This window comes from Microcebus murinus, chromosome 25 (genome assembly GCF_040939455.1).
Source record: "Microcebus murinus isolate Inina chromosome 25, M.murinus_Inina_mat1.0, whole genome shotgun sequence".
Lineage (NCBI taxonomy): Eukaryota > Metazoa > Chordata > Mammalia > Primates > Cheirogaleidae > Microcebus > Microcebus murinus.
Genome location: NC_134128.1, coordinates 3,365,472 through 3,393,347, shown reverse-complemented (window position 1 = coordinate 3,393,347; position 27,876 = coordinate 3,365,472). Strand labels below are relative to the sequence as shown.

General features: G+C 46.9%; 1 long non-coding RNA gene across 2 annotated transcripts; it reads left to right on the top strand.

Annotated features, from left to right (window-relative positions):
• The first annotated feature begins 15,295 nt into the window (after window positions 1-15,295).
• LOC142864357 (uncharacterized) lies at window positions 15,296-23,929 on the top strand. 2 transcript variants are annotated; one of them, XR_012914899.1, is made up of 4 exons: window positions 15,296-15,613; window positions 16,453-16,508; window positions 18,625-18,675; window positions 23,209-23,929. It is a non-coding gene; the product is annotated as an uncharacterized LOC142864357 (long non-coding RNA). The 2 variants fall into 2 exon arrangements; XR_012914900.1 differs by lacking the exons at window positions 15,296-15,613; window positions 16,453-16,508 and adding an exon at window positions 15,756-16,278.
• The last annotated feature ends 3,947 nt before the right edge of the window (window positions 23,930-27,876 follow it).

The window sequence follows — 27,876 nt, the reverse complement described above, 5'->3', positions numbered from 1 at the left end:
TGGTAACAAAAGCAACAGATGAAATACAATAAATATTATTTATTAACAACTATGTATTTATTTAAATTTTAATAATTATTTATTTGTTTCAGAATATTACGGAAGGAACAAATGCTTCGGTTACATAAATTGCCTTTGTACTGCCCGAATCAGAGCTACAAGCATGCCCATCCCCCAGACAGCAGGCACCGCACCTGTTAGGTGTGGATTTACCCCTCCCCTCCCCCCTCACCTGCCCAACACCCTCTGAATGCTACTTCCGTATGTTCACGCTAGTGTTGATAGATTAATACCAATTAAATGAGTACATGTGGTGTTTGTTTTTCCATTCTTGGGATACTTCACTTAATAGAATGGGTTCCAGCTCTATCCAGGATAAAACAAGAGTTATTAGTTCACCACGTTTTTTTCATAACTGGGTAGTATTCCATAGTATCTGTATACCACATTTATTAATCCACTGATGTATTGATGGGCACTTGGGTTGTTTCCACATCTTTTTGGTTGTGAATTGTGCTGCTAGAAAAATTCTAGTGCAGATGTCTTTTTTATAAAATGTCTTTTTTTCCTTTAGGTAGATGCCCAGTAGTGGGGTTGCTGGATAGTAACGGTTATTTTGTCTTATTGTCTGTGGGCGATATGCCAGGCCTCGTGCCGGGCTGCAAAGACGAGAAGACGTCATGGCTTGCCCCCAGGGAGCTTCCAGCAGGGCCGGCGCTCAGAGCCAGCACAGTCGCCGTGGAGAAGGGCAGACAAAGTGCGCTTCTGGTTCCAGAGACGGCATCTCTAGGAAAGAAGTGGCAGGTGTCCCACAGCGTGTGGCCTGTGAGCTGGGGCTTGCCAGGTGAGTTGGCGTTGGTGAGGAGCTGGGAATTCTGGGATAAGGGAAGAGAACAGCTCAAGAAACAAGAATGCCTAACATGTTTTGGGAACCACTATGGTTCTGTCACTTAAGAGCCAGCAGGAGGGACGGGGACAGGAAGCTGGAAGGCAGGCAGGCCTGTGGAAGATCGTGCACGTCCCATCCTCTTGAGATTGGTTTGTTCTCTGCTGGAGTCACAGGGGCTGACAAACTTTCTAGAAAGAGCTTGATAACAAATATTTTAGGCTTTGAAGGTGACATACATCTCTGTCACACATTCCTCTATGTTATTAGTATTCTTTTATTTTATTTTTCGACACTGTAAATTTGTAAAAATCATTCTTAGCCTGCAGGCCGGATTTGGCCTGCAGGTCCGTAGGCGATGGGATCATGGTCAGATCTGGGCGTTGGAAAGCTCACCGTGGTGGCAGCAGTCTGGCAGGGAGACTGGGGTGTCGGTGAGTAGAAGACCTGTAAGGGGCTATGGTGACAGTCCAAGGAGAGATGCGAAGGCAGCTATGGAACGTCTGGGAGCTGGGCTGAATGCAGGCTGCAGGAAGGATCGAGCACGGCTGTACATATATGATGGGTCAGCTCTCTCCCCTCCTCCTCCCCACCAACCTCGGGGACATTCTTACTGTCCATTCGGGGTGCGGGTGACAAGTGGTGGAAGGATGCTGTGGCTGAGGCCCCTCTGTCCAGACGTTCACCTGGGGGCAGCCCAGAGTTGCTGAGTGGGACTCCAGCGTCCAGGGGCCCACCCAGCCCACCCAGCCCGGCTTCCCTGCGGCTGGCGGCACCCCAGGAGGCCCCGCAGCCGCCGCCTCCTGGCTCTGCACTCGGGATGCGCCCCTGACATCCCCGTCCTTGGGTGTCAGAGAGTCTCATTCTCCCTCTCCAACAAGCATTTCCCCCAGTGGCCGACAAGTCTGCCAGCTCCAGGTCTGGGCGTCTGTTCTAACTCCACTCTGGTCGCCCAGGAGCCAGGTGGCTCGGGGGTCCGCTGTCACCCCGCTTCTTCTGTTTACCACCAAGAAGGGTGTCCCGTTTCAGGCGTCTAAGACCGGGCAGCGAAAGGGGCTGTGGAGAGGGCTCAGTCATTTCTATCCTTAGCTCGGTGCTGATTACAGCGTCCCTTCTCGTGGGAAAGGGGGCTGCGTCCCAACAGACAGCAAGCGACATCCCTTTGAGTGCTTTCCGCACTCGGTTTCTCACGCTGTTTGCTGAGCAGCCGTTTTTCTTCCCTCCCTCATCTGCGAGCTTCTCTGTCAGGGCCTCTCGCATCTCCTCGGGCTTGTCCCCTCCAGGACATGAATGCTGTTTTTTCAAGTTTTTCTTGTAGTTCCCAGAGTAGAATTCATGCCCTTTGGTTTCCTTCTCGAATACTTTATTGCAGTTTTTGGAATTACTTCTTTAATACTGGTTTGGTTATTCTAACTAGTACGTATGTGTCCACATACTTCAATATATGACAACAAGCTTAGTTGTCTACTTTCCTCTCTTGCTATTTTAGTTGATAAAAATTCATTGCTGAGTTTGGAGGTATAAGTGGTTTCCCTTCAGCTGTGCGTGGTGGGTTGAAGGGCCCATCATATCTGGTCCTGGCCCACATAGCTTTGCTGTGGAGGGTGCGTGATCACCCCCATTTAAATAATACTCAGCAGTTTTCCACAGAGATTGTTTTCTCCTTTTCTCATGGCTGCTTTAGTCAGTGGCTCTGTCATCTGAGTTTTTCTTTATTTTCTTTACTGTTAGTGTGTTTTATTGTCACTCGTGTCATCAGTTAATTGCTTTATGAATATATCCTAACACAATAGTCAGATATTTGTAGTCGAGCCTTAAACTCTTTACCTGGGACACTGTGAGCATGGTAATAGCCCTCTCGGGTTAGCCAGTTACATTTCAGAGTAGACCTTTTCGTTCTCTTGTTCTGTGACGGTCACAGCGGAGCAGGAGGGACACTAGTGATGACGGCGGTCGTCCCCATTTTGGCTGACATTTATGTATCCAGAATTTGCCGTATGCCAGACACTGGGCCGAACTCACTATTCACGTAACTTCATTTAGTAGCCACAGGGGTCCCCTGACAGGCTTTTATCATGTTGTTTTACAAATGAGGAAACGGACTTAGAGAGTTTAATGCATTTACCCAGGACTGAATCACGATACCAGGATTCAACTGCACTTATCAGGCCATTTGTCACCAATTGGGGTCATTGTGTATACAGATGCATTTTATTTAGGTGTCATCAAAGGATTTGTCAAGGCACGTGAATATTAGCTACAATGCCTAGATTTGTGTCATTTCATAATCTCACCTCTTCCTAGCCCACCCCACCGCTCCCCAGGAACACAGCTGAGGAGTCTCCCTGTTTCTGGGGTCACGCGTCCCTGAGGGTGAGGAGACGGACAACACCCCACACGGAGCCCCGTGCAGCCGCCGTCCGAGCCGGCGTCTCCCCGTGAGGAGGCGCAGTGCCCAGGGTTCCAGGGCCCTGCAATGATGTTTTAGTTCTCTTGACATTAGAAGGAAAAAAAATGAACTTATGGATCAAAGAAAATGTTTTAATACATAAGATTTTTGCCCTTGTACTAATACAGTTGTCAATTATAATTTTTAATATTTTCTTTTAATGGAAGAAGGGTTCCATGGAAGTCCCAGGCTGCCCTGCCTTCTGTGGGAGCCCCACACAGCACTCTGGGCCTCCTCGATGTCACTCCCACTCCCAGGCTCCTTGTCACTCAGAGCTGGAAGAGAAGGTTCTGGAGTCAGGCTGGCTGGGGCACTTACCCTGGGCAAGTCACTTATCTCCCCTGAGCATCTGTTTCCTCACTAGCAAGAAGGGACTCCAGGCAATGTGAGGATCCAATGAGGCAATGGAGATGAGTTGGCAATGTAAGGGCTCAGGAGGTGTTAATCAACTCTCATCTGTGTCAGCCTCAGTTTCCCCCAATTGTGCCCCAGTTGCAGTGGTGGCCACTTTTCCATGTGTTGCATGTGTTAAAAAAAAGAGGAGGGACAAATACCCAAACACGACATTGTTAGAGCCACCCAAATAAAAGTGCATGGTATTTATTTTCACACATGGTGCTCACACCCATGGATGTTTGCTGACACCTTTCCGGGGCCGTGCTGGGGGGTGGTTTAGGATTAAGTCAACGGAATCCAGAATCCAACTGCCTGGGCTTGAGCTTTGACTTCATCTCTTAGCAGCTGAGGGCTCTGGGGACGTGAGTGGACCTCTCTGGGCTTCAGTTTTTTCATCTGTGTAGTAGGAGTTTTCATTACAATCACCCTTACCAAGTTGTTTTGAGGATTAAATGAGTCAAAGCAAATAGAGCTTCTGGAATAGCGCCCAGGGTGTGGCGTATGGTGATGTCGCTAGTGCTGTCCCCGACTGGGAGCGGGGCTGTTCCCGTTTCCCTGTGAGTGTCTGTGGCTCCTCCTCCCTGTCGTGGGTCACCCTGCAGACACTGGCGCCCACTCTGTCGCTGCCGACCCTCGGACGGCGCTGGAGGAAGCGGCTCTGGGACCTCCAGGGAGAGCGCGTCCCCCAAACGCCGCAGGGCTTTTCCTGAGGTTTATATTTAAAACCCAGTGTTGCATAGAACAAAATAATTTTTTGAACAGGAGGATTTTAGAAATTATTAAATCTAATGTGAATTTCACCCATGTGGAAATAGAAACCCAGAGGAATTAAATTACTAGTTCAAGGTCATACGTTTAATGGCTCGCAGGGCGGGACTTGCAACTCAGATCCCCGCAGCCGGTCTGGCGCTTCCACAGGGCGGCATTCGCAGGAGGACGCCTGGCCGTCCCTCTTCTCTTTTCTGCGTTGTCTCCAGGCTTGTTTCTGAGTAAGTCTGTGCCTCTCGCTGTGCCAGACTTCAGGTAGCCTATTCTCCTAGAGCTGTCGCGTCTTTTATCAGCTATATTCAGTGGCATCTCTGATTTTACCGGTAAATCAAAACACTAGAACCTTCATCTTTCCGAACTAGAATATTTAAAATGACAAAAGATAATCTTTTTAAAAGTTTATGTTTTTAGTTCCACTTTTGTTTGAACCTATGGACACTTCTTGATGTGCTTCCAGGGGCAGTTTCTGTCCCATTTATTGAGACCTTTGTAAGCTCTTTCTTTTAAAAATAAACCCTGCCGGGTGCGGGTGGCACTTGTATAGTCGTGGTCTTTACCGTGTACCCTTTGGACGTCGCACTGTCTCGAGGGCTTCGTGAAAGGTTCAGGTTCGGACTGCCAGCTGGCGACGCCTTTGCCCTGGAGATGTCCCTCACCGCCTGGCTGCTCGCAGGGCCGCCCCAGGTCACAATGTGACATCAGTCTCATGCAGGGTTAATCTTCTGTTGGGAATTTCGGGAAACAAGTAGAAGGCAGAGGCACAGGGCAGTAGTTTGGGTGGTGTCATAGGCAGCACACTGTGTTTTACCGAGAGTTCCAGGTGACGTGTAGGGCTGGCTGATTCTTTAAAATCACGCAGACCTGGCCTAATGGCTTTCTTCTGGCCTGGCTGCTGGCGTCCTGAGGGTGTAGACCGTGGAGCCACCGGGGACTGGGGTCTGCGGCGTAGCTCCGGGATGCGGAGGTGGATGGGAAACTAGCTGCAAGCCTGATGAATGGATTTCAGGTGATTTCCAGGAATACATATTCAAAACGCCACTTTTTCTGGCAAATGGATAAGTACAGCTCGTAGGAGTGAAGGAAGCCCTTAGCAGAGCGTGTCCCGTCGGCAGGGGTTTGCGGGGCATGTGCGCCTGGAGCCTCCGGGAGCCGGGAACAAGGCGCGCTTTGTTGACACGAAGAACACTGGGATGCTCTCTGCGTGTCACGCGAGGCTCAGCATCGCCACTCTGAATTCACCACGTAGGTCGTTTTATTTCCAGGATTAAAAAAAAGCTCGACATAACCCTTTGACTTGACTTTAGACCTCGATTTCGCAGCCAAAGCACGCATTCTGGAATAAGAGTTACCTTTTCTTTGCTTCAGACAAGGACGACGACAGTATACCGGCTGCATCTTGCATTTATAAAGCGACATTTCCACATCTGCCTCGTGAATTTCTTTCTTAGTCAAGTGGTCATAAAAAAGGAAGATAAAAACAAATGAAACGAAATGAGAGTAATTTAAGTCAAGAATAACTTCCTTTTTATTAGGTTGAACTTGAAACCAGGTATCATATTTATATAAATACAGTGGAAAATATTTAACCTATTCATGAAGGTTAAGTAACTAACTGATAAGCTTTGCAGGGAAAGTATGTTTAAATGCTCCCATTAAACTCAAACTGTGCCAGGCAATTTTTCAAATTTTCAAACACATACCATTAGGAAACTGAAAAAAAAGTCTGAGGAACAGGAAGAATTTCTGGTGAACAAATACAGTTGTTCATTGTAGAAACGGTTGCTTCTTTATATACCAGAGGGGGCAAGGCCAGGCAAAAAGTCAAAATAACGGGACTTAGACCAAAGTGTTAATGATACAATTTAGTCTTCAGCAAAGGCTAAGATAAATTCTTTCAGCAGCTGGCCGACGAAATCAAAGGGGTAAGATATTTTAGCTGTATTCTTTCTATATTAACAATACACAAAATCATAAGACTAGAAGCTTGAGAAGTGTGGATACTCACACAGAACTCTGAAAGAGAGAAATGGTTTACAATGGATACACATTAGGTAATGATACATTTGTAGATTTCCACTGTGAATAGAATGAAATAGAATTTATCCTTTGTTTTGTTTCTTTGCGGTAGAAGGGCTGAGAAATCTTATCTATATTTTTAAGGACTTGTGCTATTTCTGTTGCATTAGAGAAAAAAAATGCTCACAAGATAATCAGACAATAAAAAAAGTATAACTAAAAAGTGAAAATCTCATGCAGATTTACCAAGAAGTAAAAATCATATATAATCCCATCACCCAGAGGCAACCATTATTGACTTTTTCAATCTAACAATTTAAATTTTTCTATTCTCATTAGATGCATATAGTTTTCTACGAAAGGGATCCTATTATACAGGTTGTTTAATAACATGCTTTTTGTCACTTTAATATTGCTAATATTATTAATGTTGTGAGTCTCTTTTCATTCACAAATTCTATCACTTTTAGTGGCTGCATAGTATCCCATTAGTTCAAAAAGTACTATAATTTATTTAACCAATCCCCAATTTATGGTCATTTGTTGCCAATAAAATATAAACAACTTTACATTAAATGTGTAGAGCACACTTTTTTAAATACTCATTTGGTTATTTCTGTAGAATTTAATCTTAGAAGTGAAATAACTGGATTACAGAGCATACATATTTAAATACATATGTGTATCATATGTACTACAAATATATGTGTATATATTAATATTTAAATGTAAATTATTTCATAAGTATATTTAAATTCCAACGCGATGGCTGTTTTATGTGTTAACTTGACTGGGTTAAGTAAGGTGTACCCGTAACTGCTGGTTATGACAACCAAATATGTTTCCAGACATTGACAGATACTCCGTGGGAGGCAAAACTGGCCCATGTTGAGAACCACAGGTCTATGAGAAAAAGTCAATATAGTGTGCATGTCACTCATGATCCGGCCCTGGACTGCCTTCGCAGCCTTATGGGCTGCCTCTCCTGGCCCTCCTCATGCCACGGACCTCAGCCCCTGGTGTCTTTCATGCGCTGTGCCTTCAGCACTCGGGTAGGTCAACTAATTGCACGACAAATAGATGAATGGTGTTGGCTCAGACACAAGTGCAGTTCGTTTTTGCTCACCTAACAGTGCCATTGTCGTTTTTTTCCTGGTCTCTGGTCTAGGCACCAGGCATCTGCACTAACACAAGGGTGAGACAAGATTATCTGCAATTTCTTGCAGGACACTAGCATCATCTGAGGTCTAGGAAAAGCAGCGTGAAGTTCTCTTTCTGTTAGAGCCTCCTGTCCCAATGTCCTCAAGCCCCGGCATTCAGGCGCTGCACCCCTGTGCTCCGCTTGCTCCCCCTACACCCCCACTTGGCCAGGCCCCTGATCTGTGTGACTCGCTCCTCCCATGGAAGATTTGCATTGAAAAAGCGGTGACTGTTAATCCTGAGGAATTATTGACTGGCCAGTTATATTGGGATAGAACTAGGTGTCTCGATTCTAAAAAGGGCTACCATTTGCAGTCGTCATTTTTTTAAATCTATGTGTCTTTGGTGCCTGGTGTTTTTACTAACTAAAATGTGGTAAGAATGAAACTACTTTTGCAGCAAATGTTTGGGGGATTTGAACACCCATTTAAGTCTGTAACCAGGCCAGAATTTCCTTTTTGAGGCCAGGCAGAATCTGGTCCAAAAACATGAACACAACAGGAATGTTTTTGGTCATTTTTCTCAAATCCACCAGAGGGTTCCCAACTGAATTTCTGACAAACTTAGCCTATATACTACATCTACAAGACAAGGGAGCATTTATGTAAAATGTTCCCCCCCCTTAGTTACTTTGACAATCCCGGCCCTCACTTTCTCCTCTGCTCCCATCGACATCTGAGAAGCGAGACCACAACTGCATACCATTTTATAGATCGGCCTGATTAAAACCAGTCCCTATGGTTACATCACATGCGAGACACACGGTTTTCGTCAGGAGACCAGCTACTAGCAGAGAAGGTTTTGATGCTATTGCTAGTAAGAAATTAGTAACTAGATCCTCGGTCTGTTTTACGCCAACTTTATAATTATACTGTTTCAGTGGTAAACCAGATCTTTGAGCCAAGGATAATTTAGAAATTCTAGATCTGTATTCTCTCCCCTCCCCCTCCTTTAATGTTCATCCCTGCTGCCTCTCCGGCTTCTTCCTTCAAACATATAATTTTCCTCCATTCCCGCCTCACCCTGGCTCCTTGTTTCTGTGACCCTCTGTCACAAAAGGACAAATGCATCTTGTTTCCCCTCATCCTGAGATGCCACGAGTAACAGTTGAGGCTGTGTGCGCACAAGTGTAAGCAGGAACACGTTGGCGCTCTGCTGCAGCGTCACCAGCGTGGGCTCCCCGGGGCCTCTGGGACGGGAGGTTGACAAGTGGCCTTGTGTTGATCTCCCGCTGTCTGCACTTCCCTGCCCAGGAGTTAGCCTCTCTTTTCTAAGACCAGAACCACACGGGAAGTTACTTTCTCGGACTCTTGAACTCATCCTGGTTCCGTCAACCTTTCTGTACTCAGAGCTCTTTTGATACAGAACGATTTGTTCAGCATGAAAAACTCAAACCAGCATCCTCTAGTGCAAATGTTCTAGTCCCATTAGAGTTTCGAAGCATGTTCTCTCTCCTCTATTTTCTTTCTTGACCCATTCCTGCTATGTTTTTCTGGCACAATTGTGTATGTGTGTGTTCCCCCCTCCTTTTAAGCTATATTTTGGGATGGTTAAAAAAAAAAAACCTCTTAAGTATACCTTGAAATCCTAAATTTTCATTTTAGCTGAAAGTCATCCAAACCATATGCATGTTAGTGGAATACTTCTGCAGTTGGCCTCACTCTGCCAAAGACCCTTTTTTATAACCAACCACATTCCTTTAGGATATGGATGGAATTATATTGATTTCTCTTTTAAGAGATCACCATCGCCAAATTCCGGATCATGCTTTCAAGCAGCATGCTAGCTATGGTTGCCTCGTTCCACTAAACTCAATAGCATTTCTTGCCGAGAATTGCTCTTTCTTCTTCTTCTTTTTTTTTTTTTTTTTTTTTTTTTGAGACAGAGTCTCACTTTGTTGCCCAGGCTAGAGTGAGTGCCGTGGCGTCAGCCTGGCTCACAGCAACCTCAATCTCCGGGGCTCAGCGATCCTACTGCCTCAGCCTCCCGAGTAGCTGGGACTACAGGCATGCGCCACCATGCCCGGCTAATTTTTTGTATATATATTTTTAGTTGGTCAATTAATTTATTTCTATTTTTGGTAGAGACGGGGTCTCGCTCAGGCTGGTTTTGAACTCCTGACCTCGAGCAATCCGCCCGCCTCGGCCTCCCAAAGTGCTAGGATTACAGGCGTGAGCCACCGCGCCTGGCCTCTTCTTTCTTTTTTTTTTCTTTCTTTTTTTTTTTTTTTCTTTTAAGAACTCTTCCTGTGTCATCGGCCTCTTCTTTCTTTCTGTTTCTTCCTTTGGCTTTCCCACTCCGCCTTTGCTCCCAGGTAGCCTCTGCTGGGTTTGTCTTATTCCTTTCTCTCTCACAAACACCAATCCTCTGCTGAGAAGTGAGGCTGGAGGGTGGCTGCCACACGGCCACTGTGGTGTGGAGGGGTCGTCAAAGTTTCCTTTGGAGCAGCTGTTCTCCATTTTAGGAGTCTCAACGTTGTGGCTTTGTTGACTGTCTTTCCACCTCTAGGTTTGGTCTTGCAGCGAAAACAAAACTAACCATCTTCACCTCACCCTTCAGCGCCACAGCCTCCGCCCTGTCCATTGCAAGCTCTCGGTGGGACTGTCCTGCCACCCACATGCCACTGGCGTCCCCATCAGCCGCTCGCACCCACCAGGGGAAAAAGAAGGCAATTTTGCTAAGGCCTACTGGTGAGGAAAACTGGTCGATAGAGTTATTACTAAATGGCTTTTCAAATCTTATTATTCTAGGAGAAGATAGCTAGTTCTGCAGCTTGTAAGAGGCTGGTCCCTTGACCTGGGAAAAAGCCAAATCCACAGGAATCCTGTGAGTGGAGAGGTTTGCAGGCTATACCTTGGAAACAAACCACAGGGCCTAACTCAGCAGGGCTGCCCCTCAGTGCAGAATGCAACTGACTCTTGCCTGTTTAAAGTGAAAACATCCCAGGATGGGAAAGCATACTCTGAGAGTGGAATGCTTTGTAGTTGCTGGTACGTGGGGGGCTGCAGAGGGTGTTCGTAAATGAGAGTGCTACTTAAAAGTCCACCCCTTTCTGCCCCAGGTTACATCTCCTCAGGGCGCCCAATGATAAAGATCATTCATATTTTCCCGAATCAAAGAGAAGCTTTGCTCTCTGCATCCTATGTCTGCTGGGTTAGGTTGGACACTTACTAATTAACTCTTTGATAGTCACAATTACCGTAGAGCCCTTTGCATAGATACAAATAGACAAACACACATATACCTAGGTGTATATCACACGTATATCACATATAGATTAATGTAAATAATCTCCTTGTATGTGTCTGCATACTTATCCTGGCTCTGCAAATACCTGTGTGACTGTGGACATGTCACCTAATGCCTCTGTGTTTCAGTTCGGCCATCTGTAAAATAAAGGAGTTGGACTGTCTGGGCGCTTGGGGGGCCATGCTTCTATTCCGTTCTGTAACCACCCCAGGCCAATCTGGCTTAGCGTTTATGTAACAAAGTTGTAAATCATTCTCTCAATTGCCATTCTCTCAACTGGAGGACACATAAGCACAGTGTGTGCAAATGAACCAAGCCCGCACCCATAGGTGGAACCTAAGTGCTTGGGCTGAGGTGTGGGGACTGAATTAAGAAGTGGACAACGACACTGCAGGGCGGAATCCAGGATCCAATCAGATAGAGCCTTGACACCTCATTACAGGATCCAACCAATCTGATCATGCCTTATTACCTTATGCTTATAAAACCAAGCCGAGCCTCTTGTTTGGGGACACAGTGCTTCAGGAACTCTCTCCACTGTGCCCTGTACTTGTCCCAAGTCATAAGGCCCCTTACAGTAACTGGCTGGGCTGCGTCTGGTGGCCTGATACCTGCCGAGCAAACGGACCCACCTGTTTGGGAAGTAACAGCTCCCCTCCTCCAGCACAGTTCTTGGCACGTGGTTGGCCCTCAGTGCAAAATGACGTCCCAGTGCGTAATACAAACTACGCAATTCCTGAGGTACGTGCGGTGCAAACATACTGCGATTCTCATGTTTTCCGACAGTCATCAGGAAAGGGCTGGCAGTGGAAGAAGGGAAATGTGCCGCGTGCCTGCCTGTTCCGAGAGACGTGACCCTGGGAATAACAGCTCACCTGGCTTCAGAAACCAGACCTCCCCAGAGGGACTTCCTCGGAGACCTTGATTGGCCTGCTAGGTTAAAGGCAAGGGACAGACTTAACCTAGCTTGACTTTAGCGAGACTTTTGACCCAGTCTTGGGCAACATACTTATCAATAAACCCTGGCTGAAGCCCTTTGGCCTCTCACCCAGACTGCTAATTCACCTCTGTTCCAACACGTCTCGCACAGGGCTGCCAACTTAAACCTCCTAAATGTCACTCTCTTTCAAAACTTGGAGTGGCTCTCAGTGGCTTTTCTCATGACTTCCAAGGCCCTTGGCTTGGCATCCAGACTTCACTGGGTTTTCTGCCATCTTTTCCTTCCAACATTATTTCTAGGAGTGTCCTGCAGACCTGTCTCTTGAGTGAAAAGAGTCTTCTAATTGCCCCCACCTCACCCTATGGTTGTTCTTGTCCTAGCATGGTTGTGTGGCAAATCTGGAATATTTTCTGATGTAAAGCCAGTGATCTTTCCCCCATCCTCATCTACCCTTTAAAGCCCAGATCAAGACCTCTCTTCTCCTCCATCAGGGAAGTCGCTGTCCTCCCTATAATACTGTCTTGCCCTTGATCCTATTAAGCACCCCATTGAGCTCTGAGCTCCTGCAGGAGTCTGATAGAACTTGGGGGGCGTCCAAGGAACCCAAGGGGGTGAATTAAAGGCTGGAAACCAAGATGGCTGGGGAAGTTCAGAGGAAGTGGAGACACTCCATATTGAAGGAGACCACATCAAAGTTAATTTCACAAGAATCTAAGTATATGATTAGGTATCACGTCTACTTCTCTACTGACAGTGAGTGTAGGAAAATAGAATTGTTTTGCTAGGGGAAATAGTAAAACTTTACCGCGCAGTATCTTTAAGGTTGGTGAGGCCATCTTTTGTCTGTGATGGTTTAGGAGAGGCACTGACCAAAGGCAGAAATTTGAAAACGTGCCCCATCCCCATTAACCCAAAGACTTAATGATTTTAAAATAATTTTGACTTGATAAAGCGAAAATTAAGTTTAAAAAACCATAAATATACTGGTATTTAGAAATCAATTTCATAATCCCATGTAAATTTTCCCATATTTCTCTTCATCAAGCTAGGAAATGACAGCAATATTAAAATTTGCTTGGTTAATAGGTCTTATATGAATGTATAGTTATTTGTAAAATTTGTTATAAAAGCAGATTATACATGTGGAAGTACCTTGATAAAGTTAACAAGTCTCAAACAAAAGAGATATTTTTGTTATTAGAATCACCTTTTTTGGGACTTGGTTTTTCTCTAACGTAACTGTCAGGTAAATGACAGTCAGTCCTAACTACCTAGGGGGTAAATTTGGCTCCAACTAGTGATTAGCCATTGTCCTTGCTCTGCCCGTCTTAGGTCAAGTCTTACTAAGCTGAATCTCTGACCTCTGGCAGGGGCCCTCTTAACTCATCTTTTACTGGATTCTTGGGTAAAGTTTTCTTCATCTCAGTTACTTTGCCTCCTTTTTATAGAGAGCTCTACTCTGAGATCAAAGACAACATATAGCAATTTATAAGACACGAAAGAAGTGGGAGAGAGATGCTAAGTTACTTTAAGGGATGTTTTACAATCGGGAATCTCTCTGGAATAGCTGGGGTCTGCTATGTCCAGAAAAGCTGGGACAAGGTTCCGCCTTTGGGTGGGGGGACAAGGACATGTGAGTTTACTCTCTGGAACACTGGCTTTCATCCCAAAGTCTGATCAGTCATTCCCAGTGCTGAATGAACCTCGGGGTCACCTGGGTTCCTTCTGAACAATGCAGATACTTGGACCCTTCTTAATGATTCAACAGGTCTCCAGTGAGTCCTCAGTCGTAGTGTTTCAAAGTCTTTCAGCCGGCCTGAGGCTTAGCCTGCATCGAGAGCCATTGATCTAGCTGCTGATGTCTGGAGTCCCCCTAGAGTCGGTCCTCTTCCCTACAAATATGCTTATATTTTTCAAAGAGCTCCAAAACAAGAATTTGGCTAATTAATGCTAACTCTAGTGCCTTCACTGGTGAAGAACGAAGGGAAAATTTACCAAAATGAGAAAGCCCCAGAAGTAAGACTACATGAATTATTTTGGAAAAGGTTTTTCCTTCTTGTATGATGTTGAGAGGAGCTTTGGGAAACACACACACAGAGTCAGGGAGACGAAGTAAACAGGAAAGAAAAGATTGACTTTTATTGCTTAACGGTTTAAGTGAAAAAAATTTTCTTAAAAAATATTTTGACTCCCCCCTTCTTTCCTTTAGAACTGTATCAAGTTATTTTTAGGAGGGCAGGGTGGCTGGTTTTGGGGGCCGAATGAAAAAGCATGACATCACCATGCTATTTTGGTAGAGCAAGAGAAACATGCCAGGTTAGGTCGGTTTGGGTTTGGTTCTGTGTATTTAGGAGCTGAATTGCGTCTTTTTCTAATTTGGTTTCTCTCGGGTGTGCAGCTCTTCGCTGGAGGCTGGAAGGATAATATTTATTCAAAGCTAATTCGTAAACTTCATTTTCAGCTGAAGGTCTGGAATCTAAACTGCTATTCTGATCTTAAAGGCAGTGGCAACCCAGAGACGCTGGTTTCTCCCAGAGCATTTCAAAAATAACAATCAGGTTTGCAGGTTTCTTTTCCACGGCTCTATTTTAGGTCAGCTATGGGCTATCAGTTTGGAAAGCAAGTCCTTAACCTGAACTTTCTGTAGCTGATAAGAGCTCTGTGGAAATGTAAGGAGGCAACTTGCTCATTTATTTAGTTTTTGCAGTGGCATCTTTTTCTCCATGTGTGTTATTGTCAGCAACTCCTACTTCCCCAGGGAGGTTTTGAAATGTTCCCTCTGAATGTTAATATGTTTATGACATTTCTCAAATGGAGCTCCTCCCTCCTAATAAAATTCAGCTTTTTAAATAAGTCGCTGTCACCTTTCATCCCTGGAGACAAAAGCACACCTCTGGGTGCCTCCAAGGAAGGCACCTAAACTAACTGTCGTTATTGTTTCATTGTGAAAAGCAGCATTTTACACCCATGTTCTTAACCTATTTATGGGTCTCTGATGGATGGCTAGTTTTTGGCAGGCTTGAGATAAGCCCGGTCAAGGAAACAGCTTGCGCTCGTCTCTCTAAGTCTCGCCTGTCCTTGCCATATCGTTTCATGATTTCCTTTTCTGTTATCTTCAAACATCCCCTCCAAGCAGGACTTGACAAGAGCAAGGAGGCTGGCAGAGGGCTGGCGAGGCGGTTGTTTTTCTTTGTGTTCTAAAAGGGACACTGTCCTTCCCCCGCGCCCCACTCCGACCTTTCCTCATTACCCACACCCGGGCCTCTCTGCAGCCGCTGGAAAAAAGTTAAGAAGTCCTTTCCCTCTTTAAAGAGGGGTCTCTAAGAGCTTTCTAATCAGCTCGCTGTCAGCCTGTTTCCTCTGATCAGCTTAAATAGGCCCACTTGAAGTTCCCAACTGCCAAACCGCTGTTCAGACTGAGCCTCCCCGGGATGGCCCGCGGGCTGGAATCTCGGGCGCCCGCTCCCCAAACCCTTTCTTCTTGATTCACTTAGCGTCTCCCCTAACGCCAAGAGGAATTCCCATTCCGCAGGCTGATTTCTTTCCTCCTTCTTCCTCCCCCCTCCCTGTGTTAAAATGTAAACTTGATTCCCGCGTCCTTCTTCCTAGCCTGGCTTCTGGAAGCCTATCATAAACATCGTGGTAGAAATGAACCCTTTAACCTCTCGTGGATGGTTTTCTGTCTAACTTTATACAAGGAAAAAAAATGGTAAGATTCGTTATCTCTGGCCGGTGCGGGCAGGAAGTTTCTGTTGGGGGCTGGCCGGGTCCTTTCCTAAGTGAGGTTTTCCTGCCCTGTTCTCAGCAAAGAGCGGCTTTGTTAACCGTTAGCCACTGACAAGAGTGTGTCCATTTCAGCAAAATTAATAAGAGATAGCATTTTTCTTCCTTCTAAATGGCCATGCCAGTAATTAACATTGCCTCTCATTACTCAACTTGAAGGCGCTTTCTGGAGCTCCCTTGACCTTGCCCTGGCTTTGTTAAGCTGTGGCCTCCAGCCTGCCCTGAATTCAGAAAAAGCGCTCTGACCGACAGCCTTGAAAGGATCATTCAACAAATATTTATTGAGCACCTACTGTGTGCAGCTACTGAGTTGAATCAGATGTAAACTCTGATGGAGAAAAAAAAAACTGGGAGAAAAGATGAAAGGGCTTTGTTTAAAATAACCCCGAGAGAACAGAATATGGTGGTTAACCCAGGACAACAGCAGATCCAGTGTGGGGACAGGCCTGAGAGAGGTGGCCTGGGGGGAAATCGGTGGAAGTTTTATGGAAAAGGGAACGTTTGAGAGGAACAAAAAAGGAGTGTAAAAGTTCAAATGCGCTTTCCCTACTCTTCAGAGACAGGAGAACAGCTCACTTTCAAAGAGAAGACGTAAGTTTAAGTCTCAAGAGAGACGATTTTTCTTTTCGGTGGGTTGTTTGCATGTGTACATAGACAATGAGGAGTCAGCTGCTGAAATTTTACTAATGGCACTAAAATCTAAGTTAGACGACTGCCCCCAAAAGTGTGTGAAATATTACCCTGTTTTTATTTTTTTTCCATCAGGTTTAGGCTCTGGGAGGAAGGATTCTTGGTCACATAGGCAGAAATGCCTCTGTAGGGTGAGTTAAGTTATACTCCACATTCTTCACACCTTTAGTTATTTAACATTTAAAATAGCCACCAGGAATGGCCCAAATGCCTGGGAGGAAAGAATGGGTTGAAAAAATTACTGGGCATCATTATACTGGACCGAAGTGCAACCAGAGTGAAGATTTCTAATGGAATGTGAAAAAACAAAAGTGGTGCGCTCTCATTTGTGTGAAGAATATGAATATACATTGAAAAGTACAGATTAGAAGACTAAATGCTGGCCGGGCACGGTGGCTCACGCCTGTAACCCTAGCACTCTGTGAAGCCTACCCTGGTGGATCCTTTGAGCTCAGGAATTTGAGACCAGCCTGAGCAAGAGCGAGACCCCGTCTCTACTATAAATAGAAAGAAATTAATTGACCAACTAAAAATATATAGAAAAAATTAGCCAGGCATGGTGGCACATGCCTGTAGTCCCAGCTACCTGGGAGGCTGAGGCAGGAGGATCACTTGAGCCCAGGAGTTTGAGGTTGCTGTGAGCTAGGCTGACGCCAGGGCACTCTAGTTGGGGCAGCATGAATGAGGCTCTGTCTCCAAAAAAAAAAAGGACTAAATGCTGAAATATTAATAGTGATTCTTGGTGGGTGCTTGAAAACCAGTGATTTGAATATTTCTTCTCTGTAATTTTTCAGGATTTTCCAAAATGTTTACAAGGTACCTTTACTACTTTTGCAGCCAGGTAAAATGCTGTTTAAAAATAATGCTGTATTTTCCCTCAATAATACTGAGGGAAAAGGATTTCTTTATTAAGGTGAGAGCTTAAATATAGATGATTATGGAAACAGCTAGGAGAATTCTCCCTTCCCTTGCCACGTTGGATGTCATCAGTTTTAAAAAAAGAAAAGGCCACACTACCCTGCAATCAAAACCGAGCACAGGAGTCGTTTTAAGTAACAATGACTGTCATTCAATAACCTTAATGGGAGACTGCCTTTTAGCTACTTTTGGTTGAAAATTTGTCAGTTGATTCTTTTAGAAATTATTTTAGGGAAAGAATCATTTTTTTTTCTGTCCCTGGTGGAATGGAGCTCTTGTAGTTTGTGAGTTCTGAATTATTCAAGGGTCAAAAATCTACTGCAAAGGTTGTCATGATCACTTTTTTTTTTTTTTTTTTTAGTAAATCCTTTGTTATTGTACTCTTGCTCAAGCCTAATGGCATAAAAATCAAAAGGCCAGTTATTCATCTAGTGATGGCCTTCACACATGCACAACAATAAACCTCTTTATTTTTATGTGATTTTGCAGTTTTCTTGCACTTAAATTACATAAATCAGATAAGCTTATTTATTTCACAATTGGTGCTAAGTGTGCAAAGTCGCTCAAATTGTGATGCAGTTGTCTGCAGAGCCCAAGCAGAGGAAATAGCTTCCGCTTTCATTATTCTAATCCGGTCCCCAGTCGTTTGCAATAGAAAAGCTAATTTGGGTGGGTGGGTGCTGGCACTGAGGTGAAAAAGAGAAAACAGAGAAATGGGAAAAATGCAAACCTGTAGTTTAGGTTAAAATCGACTCCCAGCTTCTTCTGGCATTTCGTGTCATTTATGCCTCACAATGTGAAGATCAACAACAACCCTTGTGGGCACCCCTCCCCCAGACCTGGATTTTTTTTTTTTGACGTCTGAGTCACTCCAAATTGTGGGGTAGAAACATATAAACAGAATGAGAAAAGCTGTTTGCCATGAGCACGCAACTTCTAAAACAGTTTTGGGCCTTGAAAGACGGTTCCTTCCCTTTTATCCTTGTAAACACTCGGAAAGAATAAAAAAAGAAACTCAAAAAAATACTTCTGTCTTCATGATGAAAGGATTCAGGGCCAGTCTGTCCTTTGTGGCTGGACAATAACTTAGCTGCTGGCAGAGAAGCGAGAGGTGGCTTGGGGAGGGGCACGGCCCACGAGCGGAGAGGCGAGTCCACAGTAGGGAATAGCACCGGCTCTGCTGAACTTCAGCTGGGGAAAGGTGGGCGGGGGAAAGACCTGATTGACCTTGAACTTGGGAGTCACAGGAATTTTCAAACCTGTTTTGTACCAACTCGTGTCCCAGATACTTAGAAATATTTTCTCCTCCTTCCTTGTCTTGTTCTCCAGGAGTTTGAGCAACTTACAGGAAACACAAATTTAAAGCAAAAACCAAATCAGGTAAGTAGGGAAAGAAAAATACAGATAACGAACTGCAAGGTGGCTGTGGGTGATCAAGCATGTTTAACTCTGAACTTTGTAGCATCAAAAGCAAAAAAGGAAGGGAAGTTGGGGGGTGGGGTGGAGAAAGCTGTTTTGTATTTTTGGTTCTTTGTGAGGAAAATCACATGGCCACAGGGAAAGAAATGCCTTTCCTAACACTCACTAGTAAAGAAATTTCTCCTGTGTGACTTTATGTAAGAGATACTAGAAATGTGGTTGAAAATGGACTTGAGAAGTGTTTCTAAGTACTTTGATTTTCCTTTAAACTTTTTATACATTCAACCACGGCTATTTAAATTTATTCCCAGGCCGGTAGGGGAGGTTCAGGTGGGAGGATTGCTTGAGGCCAGGAGTTCCAGACCACTTGGGCAATATAGTGAGACCCTGTCTCTACAGAAAAATGGGAAAATATGAGCCAGGTGTGGTGGCTCATGCCTGTAGTCCCAACGACTCAGGAGGCTGAGGCAGGAGATCACTTGAGCCCAGAATTTTGGGGTTGCAGTGAGCTATGATGATGCCACTGCACTCTAGCCTGAGTGACCAAGCAAGATCCTGCCTCAAAAAAAAAATTAAACAAAAACAACAAAAAAATTAAAATTTATTGCTTGATATTTCATCCTATGGCTTCTCATGTGGCAATTAACAGCACAAAAATCAATCCGTATACCAACGGTAGTCAATTAGAGTTGCACAGGACCCCGTATGGTAAGCATTTAAGAAATACTTGCTAAATGAATGAGTGAAAAATTACTAACCCAATGTGTTATCAATAAACAATTTTAAAATGCCATTAAAGTATTTTAATTACAGTAGTAAAAACATCTAGACTCGCCTTCCTCCTGCCCACCCCCACCCATGACCCAGGGAGCTCCCCTGCCAGCACAGGGCCGCAGGTGTCTGGAGCTGGGGAGAGAGCCACCCAAGGAGCCTCCTCCAAGGAAGATAAAGATGATGGTGACTTTACGGTGTGCAAGTGCCCAGGCCTGGCCGTGACTGGGCAGATGGAGGCGTGCAGCCCTCTGTTCCACCACTCCTTGCTGTAACCCAAGGTGGTGGGACACCCACTGCTCCCTGACCACACACCCAGCCATGAGTGGGGAGGGGCTGACCTGCATTTCCCATTAACAAAAAATGTTCTCACACTCTAGGTGCTTATGGTTGGTCCAGGGGGCATTGGGCCCTGGGACCCCTTGTCAGGGAGACCCCCCACACTTTGTGCCAGGGGATCTTCTGTCCCTCTTATGCCTCTCTAGTCTGGTCTGTACCCCCAAATTGGAGGGAGTGGGGAGAAGCCTAGAGCCCAGTCATAAATGGGGAATTCTGGAGGCAAAAGCTAATTCAATACATTTCAAACCTCTGGGTGCAAAAAATTCTAGACATAAGCTAATATGAAGAAACCCATATAATTTTATTGGAGGACAAAAGAAATTTGAATAAACAAACACATATCATGTTTTCGGATGGTACGACTAAAAGTTGTGAAGATGCCAGTTTTTCCCTAAATAATCTATTAATTCCATGAAAGCCCAAGAAATATTACAAGGGGTTGTCTTAGTCCATTTTATGTTGCTATAACAGAAGACCACAGACTGGGCAATTTATAATAAACAGAAATGTATTTGGTTCATGGTTCTAGAGGCAGGGAAGTGCAAGAGCATGGTGCTGGCATCTGGTGAGGGCTTTGGTTTTGCATCAGTGGAACAGAAGAGTCACAAATGGATCCATGATGTATACATAGGAATTTAGTATACAGCAAGGGTAATACTTCACATTATGAAGTGACAATGTGCCCAATAAAGAGTGCAAGACTCATAATAAGAAGAAAACAAAAATTCAAACTCATGATAAATATAAAAATATATTTCATATAGATTAAATAGCTAAATTTAGGGAAAAAATTGAAAAGATATTAGAAAATAGCAGAAACTATTTTTATAATTTTTAAATGGGTAATTTTTTTTTTGAGACAGAGTCTTACTGGGTCACCCTGGCTAGACTGCAGTGGCCTGATCATAGCTTACTGCAACCTCAAACTCCTGGACTCAAGCGATCCTCCTGCCTCAGCCTCCCAGAGTGCTAGGATTACAGGCCTGAGCCACCTCATCCAGCCTTACTGTCTTTTTAAGTAAGATACAAAATGCAGAAATCATAGAGGATAAAGATTTATTTAAAGCTATGTTAAAAATCTTAAGTTTTAATGCAGGGAAATTAATAAAATATGATCAAAACTCTGGGGTAGGCCGGGCGCGGTGGCTCACGCCTGTAATCCTAGCACTTTGGAGGCCGAGGCGGGCGGATTGCTCAAGGTCAGGAGTTCAAAACCAGCCTGAGCGAGACCCCGTCTCTACCAAAAATAGAAATAAATTAATTGACCAACTAAAAATATATATACAAAAAATTAGCCGGGCATGGTGGCGCATGCCTGTAGTCCCAGCTACTCGGGAGGCTGAGGCAGTAGGATCGCTGAGCCCCGGAGATTGAGGTTGCTGTGAGCCAGGCTGACGCCACGGCACTCACTCTAGCCTGGGCAACAAAGTGAGACTCTGTCTCAAAAAAAAAAAAAATAAAAAAAAAAAAAAAAAAAAAAACTCTGGGGTAAAATATTTGCAAGCCACATAATAGATAAAGATTATTATCATTAATATATAAAGACATCATACAAACAAATAAGGAAAAGGAAAAATGTAGAAAGATGGACAAAAATCTAAATAGTCAAGATCAACTTAAATAAAAGTGACCAATCTACATATGAAAACATTTTTAATCTCATTAGTAAACAGTGAACAAACATCAAAGTAACAATGACAGATTAATTTTTACCTATTAGATTGGCAATTCAAAAAAATTCCATTGCATTCAACATTGGATGAGTATAAGTTAGTATGGTCTTTTGAAGGTTGATTTGTTATGTATATAAAAAATAAAAATGTCCATAGTCTTTGAACCAACACTTTCACTTCTATGTTTTGGTCCAAAAAGAATTTTTGCACACGTATGAATGTACAAAGGGACACTGATAAAGATTTTCAATGCAGTACTGTTTATTTAAAAATATTTTTATTCATGTATCATAGATGTACATATTTTCAGGATACACGTAATAATTTAATACATCCATATAATTTGTAAAGATTAAATCAGTATAATTGGGATATCCATCATCTTAAATATTTGTTTTTTCTTTATGTTAAAAGCACTCAAATTCTTCTCTTCCAGCTATTTTGAAATATGTAATAGATTATTATAAATTATCATCACGCTACTGATCTGTCAAACACGAGGTCTTACTTCTTTTATCAAACTGTATATTTGTACCCATTAATCAACCTTTTCCTAGCCTCTCCTCCTCCCTACCCTACAGCTAATTACTAGTTTACTTTCTATCTTTGTAAAATCCACTTTTTTTTTTTTTTTAGCTCCTACACATGAGTGAGAACATGGGATATTTTTCTTTCTGTACTTATTGCCCTTATTGTTACGGGCTCCAGTGCCACCCATGCTGTGCAGCGTTGCTTATAGCAGGAAAAAATTGGACATAATAGCAAAAAATAAGAGCGAAAAGTCAAAAACAATTTAAATGGCCATCATTAGGGAAATAAATTGTGATGCATCCAATACTGTCAGGGCGTTCCACCAAAACCCGCCTGTTTCACCTATCCCGCTCCTACATTGAGCAGCTACTAATGTTCACAGCTGATGAGGTGATTTGAGGACATACTTCTGATTGGCTGACTACCATGTAAATGAGGTGACTTTTGTGAAAACTTGCCATTGGCTAACTGGAACCCCAAAAAAGTATAAAACTAAAAGAAAAAACGAGAAAGGGGTGCTCAGAGTTTGGTGGCAGCTATGCCTCTCTGAGCCCGCCGGCTACATAAAGCTGCTCTCCAACTCTCCGGGTGCCGCTCGGGTTGTTCTTGGGCCCAGAGCTGTTCACCCCTGCCGGAACAATACTACGCGGTGACATGTAGCAGTAAAAGAAAATAAGGTAGACCTGCATGACTGACATGGAATGATTCATAAGGCATATTTTTATGTGCAAAAGCATGCATACACATTAATGCTATTTATCTACCTGCCCTGTGCATCTGGGTTTGTGTGCACATGCGTGTCTATGGGTGTGCGTGTAAACTGCATCAGAGAACAGTCTAGAATTTATGTACCAAACTGTGACAGTGGTTTCCATGGGATGGAAATTGGGATTGGGAACAGGGGAAGGAAGAGGTAAAGTTGGCTCTTTTGTACCCAACATACTTTAGTATTGTATGAACATCCAAAAGAATATATTCACTCTTAGTTAAGCAATTTAACATTGTTTTCAAAAGACAACATCACAAGAGCTGGCGCATTTTTCATAAAAAAGACATTTTACCCCAATTTAAGCAACGTAAAAAGTCTCAAAAATTCATCCTCATCAGTCTTTTTTTTGCCTACTTTTCTGGAAGGATTTATTATCTTAAATATCACATCTCTGCTCTCCTTCCTAATTAGGGTAGCGAAGACGCCTAGGAGATGTACCCACAATCCCCGAGGCAGAGGAAGGACGCTGGCGGTGAGGACGTCTCTCATTTGCGTTAGGGATTTGCATCCTCACTACCCAAGCTGCCACTTTACAGCTTTTCATTCTTCTCTGCTCTCCTTGGGGTGAGGTAAGATGTCAGCGAGGAAAAGGATTTGGGCAACTCACACCAGGACGGTGAGTTCCTGCGTGGTTGGAAGCTGGCTGGCTGGATGTCATTCTCCTTCAAAGACAACGACCACACTTCCTTAAAAAAAGGCAAAGCGTTCCATTTGGTTGCCTGGCGCATAAATCAATACCCGACAGAGCTCCCCTCCCAAAATGTATGATGCTCGCAAAATGAGACACATTTGTAGGCCTCTGGGGTATCTTTGTTTGAACGACCCTCTCTTTTTTCTGCTGACCTGAACTCTCCACACTGTATATCAAAACCCAGAGGCTCCCCACCCCTTTAGGAAATTCATTTGCACTCACTCGTCCCTGCTGCCCGCTCCTTTCTGTGCCCTAAGCAGAAGAAAGAGTTTGCTGTCTAAAAAAAGGCCCTTGAGCAAGAGCGCACCTAAACAAACCCCCAGCTCTTCCGCCAGCCCAAGGACAGTTTCTCTTACAGTTTACACACGAAGTCACTAAAAACCAAGAATTAGCTGATTGGGTATCTAATAAAGTCACACTTGATTTATTTCTCTGTGAAAATGCTTACCCAATACCCTTTCAAATGAATTTTTTTTTTTTTTGAGACAGAGTCTCACTTTGTTGCCCAGGCTAGAGTGAGTGCCGTGGCGTCAGCCTAGCTCACAGCAATCTCAAACTCCTGGGCTCAAGCGATCCTTCTGCCTCAGTCTCCCGAGTAGCTGGGACTACAGGCATGCGCCACCATGCCCGGCTAATTTTTTTATATATATATCAGTTGGCCAATTAATTTCTTTCTATTTATAGTAGAGACGGGGTCTCACTCTTGCTCAGGCTGGTTTTGAACTCCTGACCTTGAGCAATCCGCCCGCCTCGGCCTCCCAAGAGCTAGGATTACAGGCGTGAGCCACAGCGCCCGGCCTCAAATGAATTTTTAAATGAACACTTTTGCTAGGATCTCGTGTGTGTTTGTGCATGTGTGCGCGCGCGCACGAGTGCGTGTGTGTGTGTGTGTGCGCGCGCGTCTGAGAGGGAGATTTCCTTTAAACATGTTGAAATATCTGTTATTGTTCGTGGGGATCTGTATACAGATATATTATGATACCAATTGCGTATGACAGAGAAAATCATTTTTATTACTGTAAGAAATGGAAATTATAAGAAAAGCTCAGAGCTCACAGCTTAGCTCTGTCCCTCAGCTCGCTTGCTTACAATACAGAGCTTAAGTGAGGCCATGGCAGGCTTCCGCGGGTGCTGGGCCTCCGAAGGCGGCAACCGCAGGTCACTTCCTCCTAAGAGGTTGAAAAGGCCCGGGGTGGGGGCAGGGGGCCAAACACCGATGACTCTGCAGTAAAATGCCGAAATAAAATGCAGAGGGAAGGCCCTAACGCCAGGCCCTATCAGCTGGTAGGAGGAACCAACCAGAAAAGAGATGGGATAAACTGCTGAAGGAGACTGGGGGGGCTACTTAAGGGACACCCGTAACCCAAGGGGGTCCTTGTCAGAATAGAGGCCACTGCCTTGGCGCTCTGAGACTCGGACCCTAGCTCGAGCTAGCAGTACAACTCCTTTAGACGATTCAGCCTCAGTGACTCTCTTTGTTCCGTGGTACCGCGGTTCCGCTCTAACGTGACGTTCACGTAAAGCTCTTTGCAGTGGATATCTCTGGCTGTTTTGTCTGACTCAGGTAATTCCTGCCTCTTGCATCTGTGTAATTCTGCTGGATCAGTCCAGGAGGGGCCTGGAACCCACATGGCTCCCACTGGGGTGGGCGTGCGACCCGGGCGGCCAGACGCACCTGTCCCAGAGACTGGACAGACGCCCACAGGACGCGGCCTCTCCGGGGAGGAACGGGCGCAGCGCTGTGGGGCGCACCGTAAGGCAGCCCCTCGTCAACCTACTGCCAGCCTGCTGCCCGGCTTCTGCAACTGCATCGCCACTGCGGCCCCACCCGACCACCCCGACCTAATAAAAGTGGAAAGCCCAGGAGACGGGGCTCAGCATTTGGTGACAAGTGGCCTCTGAGTCCACTGCGAACAAAGCAACCTTGATTCTCGGATTCTCTTGGATTCTCGGAGTCACTCGGCTTGTCCTCGGAACCACCGCTGTAACAGTCGCTGCGACAGTATTTCTTACCGCGCGGTAGGGTCGGCCCGAGAACATCGACACAGAGGAAAGCAGAACCAGGCGCCGGGTGGCGGGTGGGCGGGCAGACAGGCCGCGGTGCCTGACCTGAACCCGGAGCGTGGCACGGGAAGGGCCGCCCCGACTTCCCGCCGGGAGGCACGCAGCCCTTTATAGGCATGAGCTAGTTTGGGCCAGGTTTCTGTTGTTTCAACATAAGGAATCCTGGCGAACTGGGCTGTCCGGCGCGCCCTCCGCCCGCTCCGCCGAGGGCGCCGAGTTCGGGTCCAAAGCCGACTCGCGGGGCGCACGCGCACCTGCCGCCACGGGAGTTTTCTCTCCGTCCCCGCAGACACATTCCAAAGAGAAACCCCCGCAGGTGAGCCTGAGGAGACGGGCTTACTGGCAGGCTGCAGGGGACATTCCAGAGCTGGACTTCCAGGAGCGCTGGAGCTTGGGGTCTGGAACTGAATGTGGACGGCCGGGGACTCAGGTCCCTGTCCAGGTCGCGTGGGCTTTCATCTCTTAGTCGTCAATTCGCTTATCCCAGCGTCTCAGAGTTTCTGCCTCCTCCGTCGGGTCCTTGCGGGACCACAGGTCCCCTCTCCGCTCCCAGTGCGCAAGCCCAGGAAGTGCCAAGGCGACGCTGTGCCGGGCACGGCCTCCCCGGCCAAAGCCGCGCCCTGCGGGCCGTGGGCCGGCGCCGCCCGGGGTCACGCCAGCCCGTCCTTCTGGAGCCCAGCCTGGCGCCGCACAGACGCCGCCCGCTCCTGCGCCTCACACCCCGCGCGAGCGCCCGCGGGCTCTCCTCCAAAGTACGCCGGGTGCGCAGGTGCCCGGTCGCAAACGCGGCGTCCGCACCGCCCGCACCTCCCGCGGCCTCCGACCGTCAGCGCGGGCTCGCGGCGGAATCAGGCCTCCCGCTCCTCTGCCCAGACCGGCCAGCCACGCTCGGCGCCCTCCGGGACGCCCTCCTTCCCGTCTCCCTGCGCTCGCTCCTTCCAGCGCGGTCTCCGGCGCTCCCTCTCCGCCCGGGCTCTGAGCCGGCGCCACGGCGCCCTCTGCCCGCGTCCTCGCCCGCACGTGCCCGCGTCCTCGCCCGCACGTGCCCGCGTCCTCGCCCGCACGTGCCCGCGTCCTCGCCCGCACGTGCCCGCGTCCTCGCCCGCACGTGCCCCCGTCCTCGCCCGCACGTGCCCGCGTCCTCCTCCTCCGCACGTGCCCGCGTCCTCGCCCGCACATGCCCGCGTCCTCTCCTGCACGTGCCCTCGCCGGCGCAGCCCGCGCTTCGGGTCTTTGGACAGAAGTCGCCCAGCGTGGGGCTCCCGCCCGCTGCCCACGTTTCTCCGGTGCGAGAGCTGCTGGTGGCTGGCGGAGACGGGCAGATGGCTGTCGGCCGAGTCCGCGGGCCTCGGCGCCCGCCCGCCCTTCCCGCGCTGCTGCTGCGCGGGGCGGCCCCGGCTGTCGGCGGGCCGTGCGGAGAGGACGGAGCCGGGCGAGAGGTGGGCCGGGCCCCACGCGCCGAGCCCCCGGCCTCCCTCCGACATTCGCCACGCGCTCGGAGTTTGCCTCCCCGGAGAGCGGGGTGATCCCGGCTCGTCAGGGGCGGTGCCAACGGCACCCCTGGAACGTGGCCGCTCTGTAGGGAGGCTGTGCCGGCAGCGACCCGCAGATTCGGAGACGGCGGCCCGCCCAGCGATGGGTTCCGCAACTGAGCCGGAGGATCTGAAAGGAGGAGACGCGTCGGGTAAAAAACGCCCTGCCAACAAGGCGGTTCCTTGCTGGACAGAGACAAACCGACCTGCTGGCTTCTTGGGTGAGGACAATCAGGTGAGGCTGGTCTGGAGTCCAGGTCGGACTCTGAACAGCGCGGTTCCAGCTGTCTCTGCGGCCCCGCGGACGTCCAGGCCGGGCACGGTGCCTGCCGCTCCCGCGCCGCTCGGGACGCTCGGGCCGCCTGGGCCCGTGGGCAGGTGGTCTGCCTGCCGCTCCCGCGCCGCTCGGGACGCTCGGGCCCGTGGGCGGGTGGTCTGCCTGCCGCTCCCGCGCCGCTCGGGCCGCCGGGGCCCGTGGGCAGGTGGTCTGCCTGCCGCTCCCGCGCCGCTCGGGCCCGTGGGCAGGTGGTCTGCCTGCCGCTCCCGCGCCGCGGCCGGGCCTGGGTGGATCCGGAGGTGACCTTCTCCGCGCTGTGTGAGCTCAGGGGCGCTGCCTGGACCTTGCAAAATACGGATTAGGAAGAGACCAGACATGAACCACCAGGGAAATAGTGAAATGCAGAGTCGTGGGGCTGTAGGTGCCTAATGAGGCCACCCTAGTGAACACTTTCCGGTCTGAAAGAAGGAAAGGCAGCTGATTTTTTGGGTGACAGAGGTGTGGTCAGGTTGAAA